This window comes from Thermobia domestica, chromosome 14, assembly GCF_964235325.1.
Source record: "Thermobia domestica chromosome 14, izTheDome1.hap1.1, whole genome shotgun sequence".
Classification (NCBI taxonomy): domain Eukaryota; kingdom Metazoa; phylum Arthropoda; class Insecta; order Zygentoma; family Lepismatidae; genus Thermobia; species Thermobia domestica.
The window spans coordinates 63,058,387-63,070,629 of record NC_137467.1 but is presented as its reverse complement, the minus strand read 5'-3'; positions in this window follow the sequence as shown (position 1 = coordinate 63,070,629).

Here is a 12,243-nt window from a genome sequence, read left to right as displayed (position 1 = left end):
CTGGCGTTGACCGGGTCACATAGCGAAAGGTCTTTGAGTCACAAGTATTTGTAAAGGGATGAACTGCCGCCGTTTCAAACTTCCTTCGAAGAATAAGACTACCTATATGGATTACTGATTGTATGAATCAATGGGAGAGAATACATTTTTGCCGCTTTCCTACCATGAACAACTTCTTTCTCATCTCCAGTTTTTGTGGCTTTTTGATAAACTTGTTGAAATTATGCTAGATTGGGGAAGGATGCTAAAAGCAAGATGCTAGATGCAAAAAGACATGCAAATTATGCTAGATCTAGCATCATTATGCTAGATCTGGCACTGTTGTATAAACATTGTCTTGTCTTAGAGAGGGCAGAATCGAGTCGAACAATCGATTCCACTCGATTCCTCAATGTAGTCGATTGTCTGTGCTCGGTTTCTCTGGACTCGATGCTGGATTCGGTTTAATTATTCTCACTCAGTGGCCTGCGTTGATGATCCTGCGTTCATGACTTCATGTACGCGCTTTCTGGATTCGATTCTGGATCATTTCTGTATTCGGTTTTATTATGCTCAATCAGTGACTCAACTCCGTGGCAGTGCATTCAACAAGCTGCGTATACAAAACACATTTTTTTTATTCATATATCTACTGACGGAAACTAACCCTTAAGCAGCGTAAAGAGCTTTGACTGAATTCGTTAAAGTAGCGTACGCGTTGCTTTGTCCTGTTATCGTCGGGTGGGGAGGGCCCAGTGGTGCCCCCTCTTATGTCTATGACGCACCCCCTCCCCGCAATTGTCTATCCATAGGTGTTTTTCCATGAAAATAAATCTTTTCGATTAATTTTTACACCCCCTCAAACATATTCATATAGATTTTTACCCCCCCCCAGAAATATTTCAATGACGCAGTTTGCGTCATAGCCCCCGCTTGTGGGCACCCCTGGTAGGGCCAGTAAAGCAAGCCATGGAAGGAGTAATAAGTCCGAAACAAGAGAGAATCGAGTCCATCAGAATACAGCGAGAAGTAAATAGCAAAGTGCGGCTCTGTGCACATGATGGACTCTTTTTTTTAACATATAGCGTAGAATGGATGTTTATTCACATTGGAGTGACAGGATTTTTTACTTACGTTTGTCCGATTCCTTTCAGTTGGAAAGAATTTTAAATGAGGGAAATATTTCATAACAATAAAGGAAGATTTTTAGCATACATAAATAATATCTTACTAAATAAAGCGAGGTAAATGATAACATTCTAGACCCACTAGTCTAGTGACTAATGCCTGCGCCTTCGACGGAATGGGTCTTGAATTTGACTCTGGTGAGGACAGCTTTAGTTTAATTTAATTAATTTAGTTTATATTCATCCTTTCTGTACATAGATGTTGCAGCTGACCAAGCACATAGGACACGTCAGAAAATAATATATCAGATGCAGGGGCGTCATTTAGGGAGAAGGGGAGCAATTCCCCTCCCCCCAAGAGTATAAGGAATACATATACTTTAATCTATTGTCTACTAATATACTAGTACAAAACGTGAAAGTCTTATGTCGGTAGTGCTCTTGCCCCCCTCAACCGAAGTCTGAAATGGCTCCCCTGATCAAATTACAAAGATAATAGTAAAAAGTAAAATAAAACACTAAAAGAAGATTAGATTACAATCGATAACAAAACAATAGTAGCAAAGATTACACCTAAATATATACATAGTTTAAGAATTACACTCTAGACATTCAGTAACGCTGTAATAACCTTTATCTACAAGAAATTTGAACACCATTCTTAAACACCTTTATGTTCTGAATGTTTTTAACCCTCGATTACTAGACTGGGTGAAAATTCACCCATAGTTTGCTTTCGTAGCGTGTTACTAGAGGGTATGACTATCTAGTATCATGTGGTTCCTGGTATTCTCCTCTTTTTCTGAGCAGTGTGTGACCGAGTGTTGAAAGTAGTGTTTTGAGATCTAGTTCGGCGTCAAATACAGGCAGGTGGGTGAATTTTCACCCAGTCTAGTGTTTGCGTTACTATTGAATGAGCAACTCTTGCTAACAAAATATTGAATTCATCACACATATTTGTGTGCTGTAAAGGCGGATTTTCATGTGTCCTTTACCTCCGTGAGTTGCGAGCGATTGTGCTAAACAGCCAATGAAATCACGCATCGGAGATGGCGCGCTACACTCGCGTCAGAGTAGAAATTTGTTCAATTCTGACGGAAGTAGCGCGCGTACACTATTGTATTCACTGACTAACATGGCGGAAGTCGCAAACTTTCTATTTTACGCATGCGCATTAGCTAGGGAGTAGTAATTTGGCGCAATACACGCACGGATGTATGAAAACGAAAATAATTTACGGTGAATACGCTACATGTGATGCTTCCGTTCTAACGCGGGCATGAAAATCCGCCTTAATAGTAAGTGCTCAAGAAGTGTTGTGTGGATTAATTTGCTTTTTCCTCTTGGGAGGAAATTCGTTGGTGAGAGTGAAGGATATCATGGATAAAAGACACATTTCGAGAAATCGGGAAATTGCTAGTGCACTTTTGGAAGAACTTGATACAGACAATTTTGATGCAGTTAAAGAAGAATTTGTAGACAGTGAACCTTATGAATTAGAAGTAGACGAAGTTGAGGACGATGTTATTGATTGTTACGATAGTGATTTCGATCCCGATTTTAATCCTAACGAGTGTGTTTCTTCATCCAACTCCGAAGAAGATAGCTTTTCAAAACAACTTCCCAAAAAGAGAAACGCCGATTCACTCTCAGTGAAACATCCTTCAAAACAAAGACGTAGATCTGAAGAAAAAAACCGAAGAATTAAGAAGTTTACCCTGGAAACCTAATTCTCAAAATGCACATCATCTTCTTCTAAAAAATACAGTTATCAAAGGAAGAAAACATGGAATTTGGTCAACTGTTGAACCTCGAAACAAATCGAGAGTATCTGCGAAAAATAAAATACGTAACATTCCTGGTCCTATAGGGGATACAAGAAAAATAACTTCTAAAATGGTCTGCTGGTCTTTGTTCATGGACGACGAACTGCTTAGTAAAATTGTACTTTACACAAATCTGGAGATGTCACATCAAAGAACAGCTTATACTCGAAACCCAGGCGGGCAAATGATCTCAGTGTTGAAGAACCCAAGGCGTATATTGGTATTCTGTCCATTTCAGGAGCTAGAGCTATATGTCAACTAAGGTCTTATGGGGAGAGCTTGGTTCGCAAGTGTGCCCAAGTGCATGTCTCATGAAAGATTTGTGTTTACTTCAAACTGCCTTCGGTTTGATGATAAAACAGATAGAGCTGAAAGACAAACTAAAGATCCATTTACCCACATACGCTGGGTGTGGAAGAGATTTATTTCTCATTGTATGAAGCAGTATCAACCATCGTGTGAAGTGACCATTGACGAGCAACTCCTAGCATTCCGAGGAAATTGCAGATTTAGAATTTATATACCAAGCAAGCCTGACAAATATGGTGTTAACATAGTTCTTATGGTTCATTCTAACTCATTTTACCTTGTAAGCGGAATTCCTTATATCGGGAAGAAAACACCAAATGGTAACAAAGGACTGGCTGAATATTTTGTAGAGGAACTAGCACAGCCGATTCATGGATCTAATAATAACATAACAACAGATAATTGGTTTACCAGCTTCCCCCTGATGACAAAGATGCTCAAGGAACACAACTTGACCATGGTAGGAACTGTGAGATCAATCAAACCAGATTAACACCAGAGTTGTTATGTACGAAGAATCGTGAGCCAGAAACTTCTATTTTCGTTTTTGATACCCATAATCAATTGCAACTTGTGTCATTTAGCCCAAAGAAAAAAGTTGTGCTGGTTGCTTCTTCCATGCACAATTCAGCCACCATATAAGAAGAAAGTAACAAGCCGGAGGTCATAGAATATTATAATAGAACAAAAGGTGGAGTAGATGTTTTTGACAAGCTGTGCAAACAGTACTCGTGCAGCAGAAAAACACGGAGATGCCAGGCAGTTTTCTACGGTATTCTTAATGCAAGTGCCATTAATACAATTATCAATCACAAATTCAACATGGCATGAAGTGGATTAAAAGAATTAAACCGCCAAGAATTTAACTTTAATCTTGGACTGAAATAAGCACAAACGCATATGATGACAAGACTAGTCTCCAACATTGCAGTTGTCTGTGAGATCAAAAGTTAAGAGTATTCTAAAGATAAATGGTTATGAAGGAAGTTCATATTCAGATTCTGTGTCAGCACTTCGTACGAAAGATGCCCGTCCAGGATGATTTACTTGTGCCCTTCTCGTGTAGACAGAAAGTATGCTGTAAAATTCTCCAAATGTGCTTCTTTTGTGTGTAATGAGCACAGAGGCACTTTCTGTAAAGCTTGTCAGTAAGGGTTCCTCTATGAAGTTCAGTTAAAAGACTTGTGGAATGACAATGTAGCGAAGTTTTTAGAGCACTATTTGAGTAAAATCGTGTGCTCTAAGAATAGTAGATTTTCAGAAATAAACATTTCCTTAATACGCACTTTACACTGAAAAAAGAATTCTCACCACATATATTAACTAATAAATACTAGCGTTACAGTTTCGGCAAATTAACTTTGCTTTTATCAGACACATATATAAACATGTAAGGGAGACAGGACACGAAATAGACTGGGAAGGTGTAGAGGGGCTGGAAAAGGAGAAAAGAATCATTATAAGAAAGTGGAAAGAGGCAGAATGGATAAGAGAGGAAGGAAGCGAGAAACTTATGAATTGGAATAGCAGACTAAATATACATGATGTATGGAGAAAGATATTGGATAAAACAGAGAAGAAAGAAGAGGTAAAAACAGGTGTATTGAACAGACAATTAAAAGTTTATGTTTTTCAAAAGTGAAAGTTATTCATACACAGGTATGCCAATTAAAAGTTTAGCTCTTTAATGAAAGTTGATCATTAAAAGTTGCATTTGTATTAATTAAAAATTGTTAAAGGAAAGGACGAATATGATTGGTTCATGGAATACCTCCTCTCATTTTAAGAAGTATATAAGCTGTAATCTTAGAAATTGTATTTCATAATGTGTCTGATGAAGGCAAAGATAATTTGCTGAAACTGTAACGCTAGTATTCATTAGTTAATATATGGTTTGGTCAGAATTTTTCTGTTATTTTATACAAGAAGTTTCAAAGCTAGTATGAGTGGTATTCTGAAAAAAGAAATGGGTGAATTTTCACATAGTCTAGTATTGAATGTATAGATAACCTCTCACAATTGTCTGATTCGCCTCTTTTCTCGTATTGTCCAAAAAGTGTATTTTAATATATGCCGAAAGAAAAAATACACACAATGAAAACTTATGGAAATGTTTGTTTTAGTTTTGTAAACATTTTGGGTAAAGCATAAAAGTTTAATTATTAGTGATTAAACAAATGTTGATTAATATTTTATTGGTGAAAGTGGGATTTTAGTTCATTTAAGTTTTGCACAGGTTTCCTTTGATATTATTTATCGAGACATTGTCCAAGAGAAGCATAAGTGTATCTACTTTAAAATATAACTGTAAGCTTCAAATCAAATAAATCACACATAGAGGAAAAACAATTAAAAATATGTGGTTGAATTTTCACCCAGTGTATTATTAGAAGACAAAAAAAAAATTAGTCTAGTAATCTAGGGTTAAAATGCTGGGGTATGTGATTATACAATCTTGTACATATAGAGTACACACTGTTTCTAATTGAGCTATAAGTTTGTTGCGAGACATAATCATCCGTATCATGTGAATGCACAGAAGATGTAACTGTAAAGGAATACCAATTAGTATTAGTAAAGATAATGCTTTTGTATAGGTACAAAGATGGGAGCGTTAGATTTCTATGGAGTTTAAATATTTCTCTACAAGATGATCTTGATTTCAAGTTAAAAATAATACGTATGGCTTTCTTCTGTATGCGGAAGGTGGATAAGGTAAGGTGCGAAGCTCCTCAGAAAGTAACTCTGAGTGCTCCTAAGAAAGAGTAAAACTGAGAAGTGAATATATCTTTCCGTATGTCGAGCAAAAGCAAAGTATGTCGAGAAACAGTATCTTGTAGTCTATATAATACAAAATTTAGACTGCATAGTTTATTGTTTAAGCTTATAATATGTTCTTCCCAGACACGTCTATCTTGAATAATTAACCCTAAGAATTTTGCTGAGGAGGAATAACTTAAAAGTAGAGAATCGTTCTTAATTGATGAAGTTTTTAGCTTTCTGGATGAAAGATGAAAATATAGTACTTTAGATTTGTCCACATTTATCACTAACTTGTTACTAGATGCCCACGTTGTCAACCTTTCAGCAGTTAACTTAAAGTTATTTTCTAGGTGCGACATTATGCTTCCTTTCACTAAATTATTTGCATCATCTGCATATAAGACTATATCACGGGAGTACAGAAATTGATGTAAGTCGTTTATATAAATTAAGAGAAGAATATAGTGGCGTAATTCAACCCTGGACTCATTATATATCTGATAATTCCTATGGTTCGTAACTGTTACTATTATTGTGAGTGTATTTTAACTAGTGAATTGTGAGTAATGAGTCCAGAGGCGGTTATAGAAGGTAAAAACTGGGGGGGAGACAGACCTCAGACTGTAATAGGAGTGTCATGAGTTTATTGTACTGGGGGGGCTATGCCCGCACAGCCCGGGGCCACTGAATGGGCCGAAAAACAAACAAACAAAAAACGCTGAGTCGTTGTACTGACTAGCGACGTATGCAGCGATAAATAGAAAGGGTTAATTGAAATATCTAGAGTTATTTTGGCACCGTATCCCACACTGTCGTATTAGAGCATGAGAGGCAGGTTCTAACCTCTCCTTTATAGAAGTAAAAGAACCTTAATTTACCTCAAGATGGTTAGTTATAATTTTATTTACACCATGTACATAATGCGATTATTTGCACAACATCTAAGTTACAAGTTACTAATATGATTGTCGCTAGGAAACCAGCTACGATGGCTCAGATTGTCTTCTTTTTAGCTGAGTTCTTTACTAGAGGATGTAGTTGAACTTACAGGTAAATGTGGATACCTCTCACCCAAAATAAGTAATTTCTTCGTTTCCACATGGCTAACTCAAAATCACTCTTGACGTCTCGATTGCCTCGGTGATTTTTCCTTCTTCCCTCTCTGTCCGCCTGACTCCCATTATATTGCCCAATTTTATCAGTCTTTTAACTTCACATTAAATACTTAAAGATTTTTTTTGCAATTAAAAGGTCTCATTACCTTCTATATCCATTGTCCGCTAGGACAAGTTGTTATAACCAAAAAAATATTAATTGTTCCTCTTTTTTCTCATTAAATCTGCATTCAGCACACTCTTCCACTTAAAGTGTATATTATTTGAATATCACCTTTTAGTGTGTGTCTATACTCCCTTTTTTGCTCATTAAATCTCTGCTGGTAGTAAACGTCGAGACACACAAAACGTATTACACTCAAAATATGCTGGTAAATAATACAAAACATATTTAATACGAACTTCAAAATAAATAGACACGAATAGGAATCACAGTTCACAGTCACAACATCCCACTGAAACACAACATAACTGATTTTCCACACACTACAAATTCCATAAAAACAAGAGTAAGGCAAGTCACGGTCCTCCAGTCTTCTTAAGGGGGATTTTCTGTCACCCATGGGATGTGCAGGTATCCGAATGCTCCTCACGTGGGCCATCTCACCTGGAAGTCGATCCACCGGAGCAAGTAGTACAACACCCTGTTGTTGCCTTGAAACACCATAATAGTTCATTGGCAAGTTCATTTCTGTTAGAAATCAACACATTAGGTTGGCAGTAGGTTGAGTTGGGATGGGAACCATCTTCTTCATTGGAAACTTGGAGGAGACGTCTGCGTCGTTTTACGCAAGCCGAATCCAGCGTGGAGAATCGATCCAATGTGCTCCATCCTTTGCAGTCCTCGATGTGGCTTGTGGAGGCATTTGTGCTTGATTGGATTAATGGATGAGAGGGATTATGAATGAAGTGAAAGGAAGAATATAAGGGATAGGTCTTTATTTTTAGTTTTGTTTTGTAGGTAGGTGGGGTGTATTGGTTTTATACCAGATTTATTTGATAGAAAAAAAGCAGGCTTTTCTCAATTCAAGGCAGAGATATGACAATAATTTCCTAGTGCAATTTTAATTGTATATATTTATATATTTTTTGTTGCTATGCGTGTGGACGGGTTGTATAGAAGGATAATAATTTAGATGCAGCAAGTTTCCGGTATGGCGCGAAGGTAAGGGTAATATGTCGATCAGAAAGGAAGGATTCTGAAAGGAAGTGAAAATGTTTTTTAAAAAGGGGAAAAGGAAGTAAAAAATTAAATGTTTAAGCATTTCGAGAGTTTTAAATTTAATCGACTCGTCACTACTGTACTCTCTATCTAGGGATAGATACCTTTTTTTATAAAACACAATTACTAATCCTTTGTGGTGTAAAGTACGGATTAGCAATAGGAAGGGGGGATTGTGAAATGGGGTGTCAATCACCTTTGGGAGAGGGATAACCGCATGCTGTCTATTTTTGTTAGAAATTCAATGGTTGAATAAGGTGACATGATTGTTGAGAAAGTAACCCATAGAGATTAATGAATGGACCAACTACAGGAATATCGAAAGATAATGTGATTTCTTCTTCTTCTTCTTCTTATTATTATTATTATTATTATTATTATTATTATTATTATTATTATTATTATTATTATTATTATTATTCATGTTCTGTGTATGTAGGAGATTGTGGTGTTCTATTTCCTCTAGTGTGGAAGCGTAAGTTTCTATTCTTGCTTGTTGCTAATATTAAGCTCTTACGGTGAACACGACCTCTGGGGAAAGTTAGAAATTGAATTGCTTCATACTGTGTCTGTGTTTTCAATGAGGGAGTTATTTTGTTCTTGCAAGGAAATGTGTTCTTGATTTTTTTTCTTTCTGTATTGTTTTTCGTTGACGGGAAATTGGGTGACAAAAACAATTCTGACTCTTAGCTTGGAGTAAATTGCCACTGCTAAATGTTTCTATATTTATTATTCATAAATGTTTTAAAGTATTGTAGAACACTATGTAACTTCTCTTTCGCCTGAAGGACATAAAAGATGTGAAATGTATTACTCCAACCGAACTTCCTTGCTATCAGATTAACTGAAGATCATTACCTATATTGTTACTTTCACTATTTCTCTTTTTTGTATTTCGTTCCCTCTTTTTTTGGCAATGTCATGTGTGAGTCATTATCAGATAAACTGTGCTGAAATGTTAATTAACGATTAGATACAAATTATGTCCTTAGAACTGTTTGTAAAAAAAATGTTACAAACTTGAAACGTGTGTCATTTTCAGCATTACTGCGATACTACAGTAATTGAGAAATTGGCGTAATCTAAAACGGAATGCTGGAAAAATTTGTTGCATACCATAAAAAAATTAGTTTTACCGATTTTGATCTTATTTTTACCTTGCGGTCCTTATGCCTGACGTATTTTGTGTTATTGATCTGCTCGTCATTTTGTGTTGCCGTGGGGTGTATGCTTAGGTAATGTGTTCAAAATTGCCTTGATAACAGAACACTGCTCGGTGATAATATATATCAGAATACGGTAGCAATTTGTGTGATGCAGCATCATCTAGAAGATAACGTAATAGGTATGTTTTCTCCTTTTGCTAATTTCATTTTTATGGTTTCATAGAACAGTATGGGTTTCATTATGATAAGTATAATGAAATGTTTGAACGTTAATTTATCAACCTTGCATGATTATCAATTAGCTAAATGCTAGGTTCCTCTGCATGATTTCACTTAGAAAATCGACATGGCCAAAGATCTCTGAGAGGAGACTGTAGGTTTCAGGCACAGGAAAACAAAAGGAGCGGATGCCTTGAGGGCGACATGACCCATTGTTATCTTGTGTGGTTTCATCCGTTCCTTATAGTTAGTAATAAAGATTCGTTAAGAAACAATATCGGATGTCAATCTTTGGTAATGAACTGGAGAAGATAGTAACGAATTTCTCCTATGTAATTACAGTTGAATTTCATATTTATTTTGTGATGATTGTAAATAAAATGAAATCTATGCAATTTATTTTTTAAAAGTTTTAATGAATGATTAATGATGTTCGAGATGGTTAGAAAGAATGTCTTTGTGCTTGTAAAGACCGGAAATGTTTGTCCTTTTAAATAGTAGTAAAAGAGGGATGCAAATTGTTAGTCATGAAGTCGCAATTAGAGCTTCGTAAGTAGATGGTAATGTAAAACGACGAATGCGATTCAGGTGATTTATGCTCTCAGTTTAACTACGTTGCACGCAACGTATAAAATACAGGCGTATGTAATATTGATGATTGTAATCTGGTGTGCTATAATGTGAGGTTATTGAGGGTAGGTATAATTCCTTTTTTAACACCTTATTCTTGATTTTTACTTTTACTTTGAATCATGATAAATGCAATGTTTCATTCTATTGTTGGTGCTGAGAGAAAAAGAAACAGAAGTTACGGTGTTTGTGTTTGTTTCCTGCAAGTTAAAGGGAAACAAATGTTGATAGGAATTGTTGTTCAGTGGTTTGGGTCGGGGGCTGATCAAGTCAATGAGAGTCAGTACCTCCTCTTTGGGCATTCTCTTTAATCCATTGGTGCTCGTCGGATGCAAGGGGGCTGCTTCTCTCCCAATTAGAATTCTTATTTATTTTTACGATTAATATTATTCTCTGAAAAATGTGATCAATTCGGATTTTAGAGAATTATGTCTTAAGGCCATGGCGTATGTCCACATGTGTCTTTTGTAAGCCGGGAACAAACCATAAACTTCAGGTACGTGATGCTTAGCCTATGCCGTTGATCTATCCTGGTTTCTAAATTGGTACTTACGTACCCAATCTGGATGTAACCTGTTTTACATTACGCCATACGTTGTTTCTTATGAATGTTTCAAGTGAATATTAATAAATCGAGTTTTGCACTATTGTGAGAAGGAAAGTTGTGAAGTGTCATGATTAGTAGCACTTACTAGATCAATTATCCGAATGGGATGGGCCTAAAATTTAGGGAGTGGTCGCGAGTATTTACCCGCTGGGTGGGCCTGCATGCTAGTGGCGGCCTATGTCGTCACATTTTTGTTGTTGTGTATGTAAAGATTATGATGTTGAAATGTTGGGTGGGGTTCAATGCAAAGTACTGAGGGGTGTGCCCTTTCACCCTAGTGTGAAAAAGTTTTAGCTATAGTTTGAGTGTAAGGAGTGTTAGTGTTATTAAAATTTTCCCAAATAGATTGGGTGGGAGGAAAGTACTCCAAGAAATGGTGAGCGTGCCCTGGGATTGGGCATTTTATTTTATTTTATTTTCATTATTCTCAGAGTATTGTATGATTTTCCTGAAACTTTGCAGTTGGTTGGCCCCTTACGCATCTGTATTTTATCAGCAACCCCAGGCTGGCACAGCTCTGTAGATTACTATGTGTGTGATACAGAAAAGTAACCTGAGTAAGGGGGTGGGCGAAAATCTTCATTCTTGTTAATTTAACAGATTCGATTTAAAAGTGCAGTGGCAGCAGTTATTAAGTCTTTTCGTGAATTAACGTCTCAATTTAAGCAGGATTAAGGCATAAACACTTGCAAAAGTTGGGGTCCGCGGTGGCTCAGTGGTAGAGTGTTCACCTCTGGTGTTTGGGGTCTCGGGTTCAAACCCTGCTCCGCCAAGTGAACTTTGTGGTTGACAAAAACCGGGTGCGTGGGTTTTCTCGGTGTTCTCCATTTTCCTCCCACTTTCTTCATTCCACCATTTTATTCATCTCTCATCATCACCGTCTCCTTTAGCCTAACCGGCATAATCGTGGGACGTAAAACTCAAAAATTTCATTTTCATTTCTTGCAACAGTTGAATATAGTAATATTTCTCACATTCGTTATTAGTTATCATTATTTCTTATTTGCGCTATTTCTTGTAATAAATTATAAAACAACCAGTATTATGGTGTTTCGAAAACGTACAGAAAGTGTTGATAGGTTTGTAATTCTTCCTGATGCATAGTGGTGAGAAACAATTGTAGGTTAAGTTATGTTGAAGTTGTATAAATTCCGCTTTTTGTTTTTCTCGTACGCTATTCTTGTCCGCATAAATTTCATGTTTAGTAAACAAAAACGAACAGCTCATGAATTCCCACTGTACTGTATGATATTGCTCAAATGGGAAGATCTTCCTTCCTA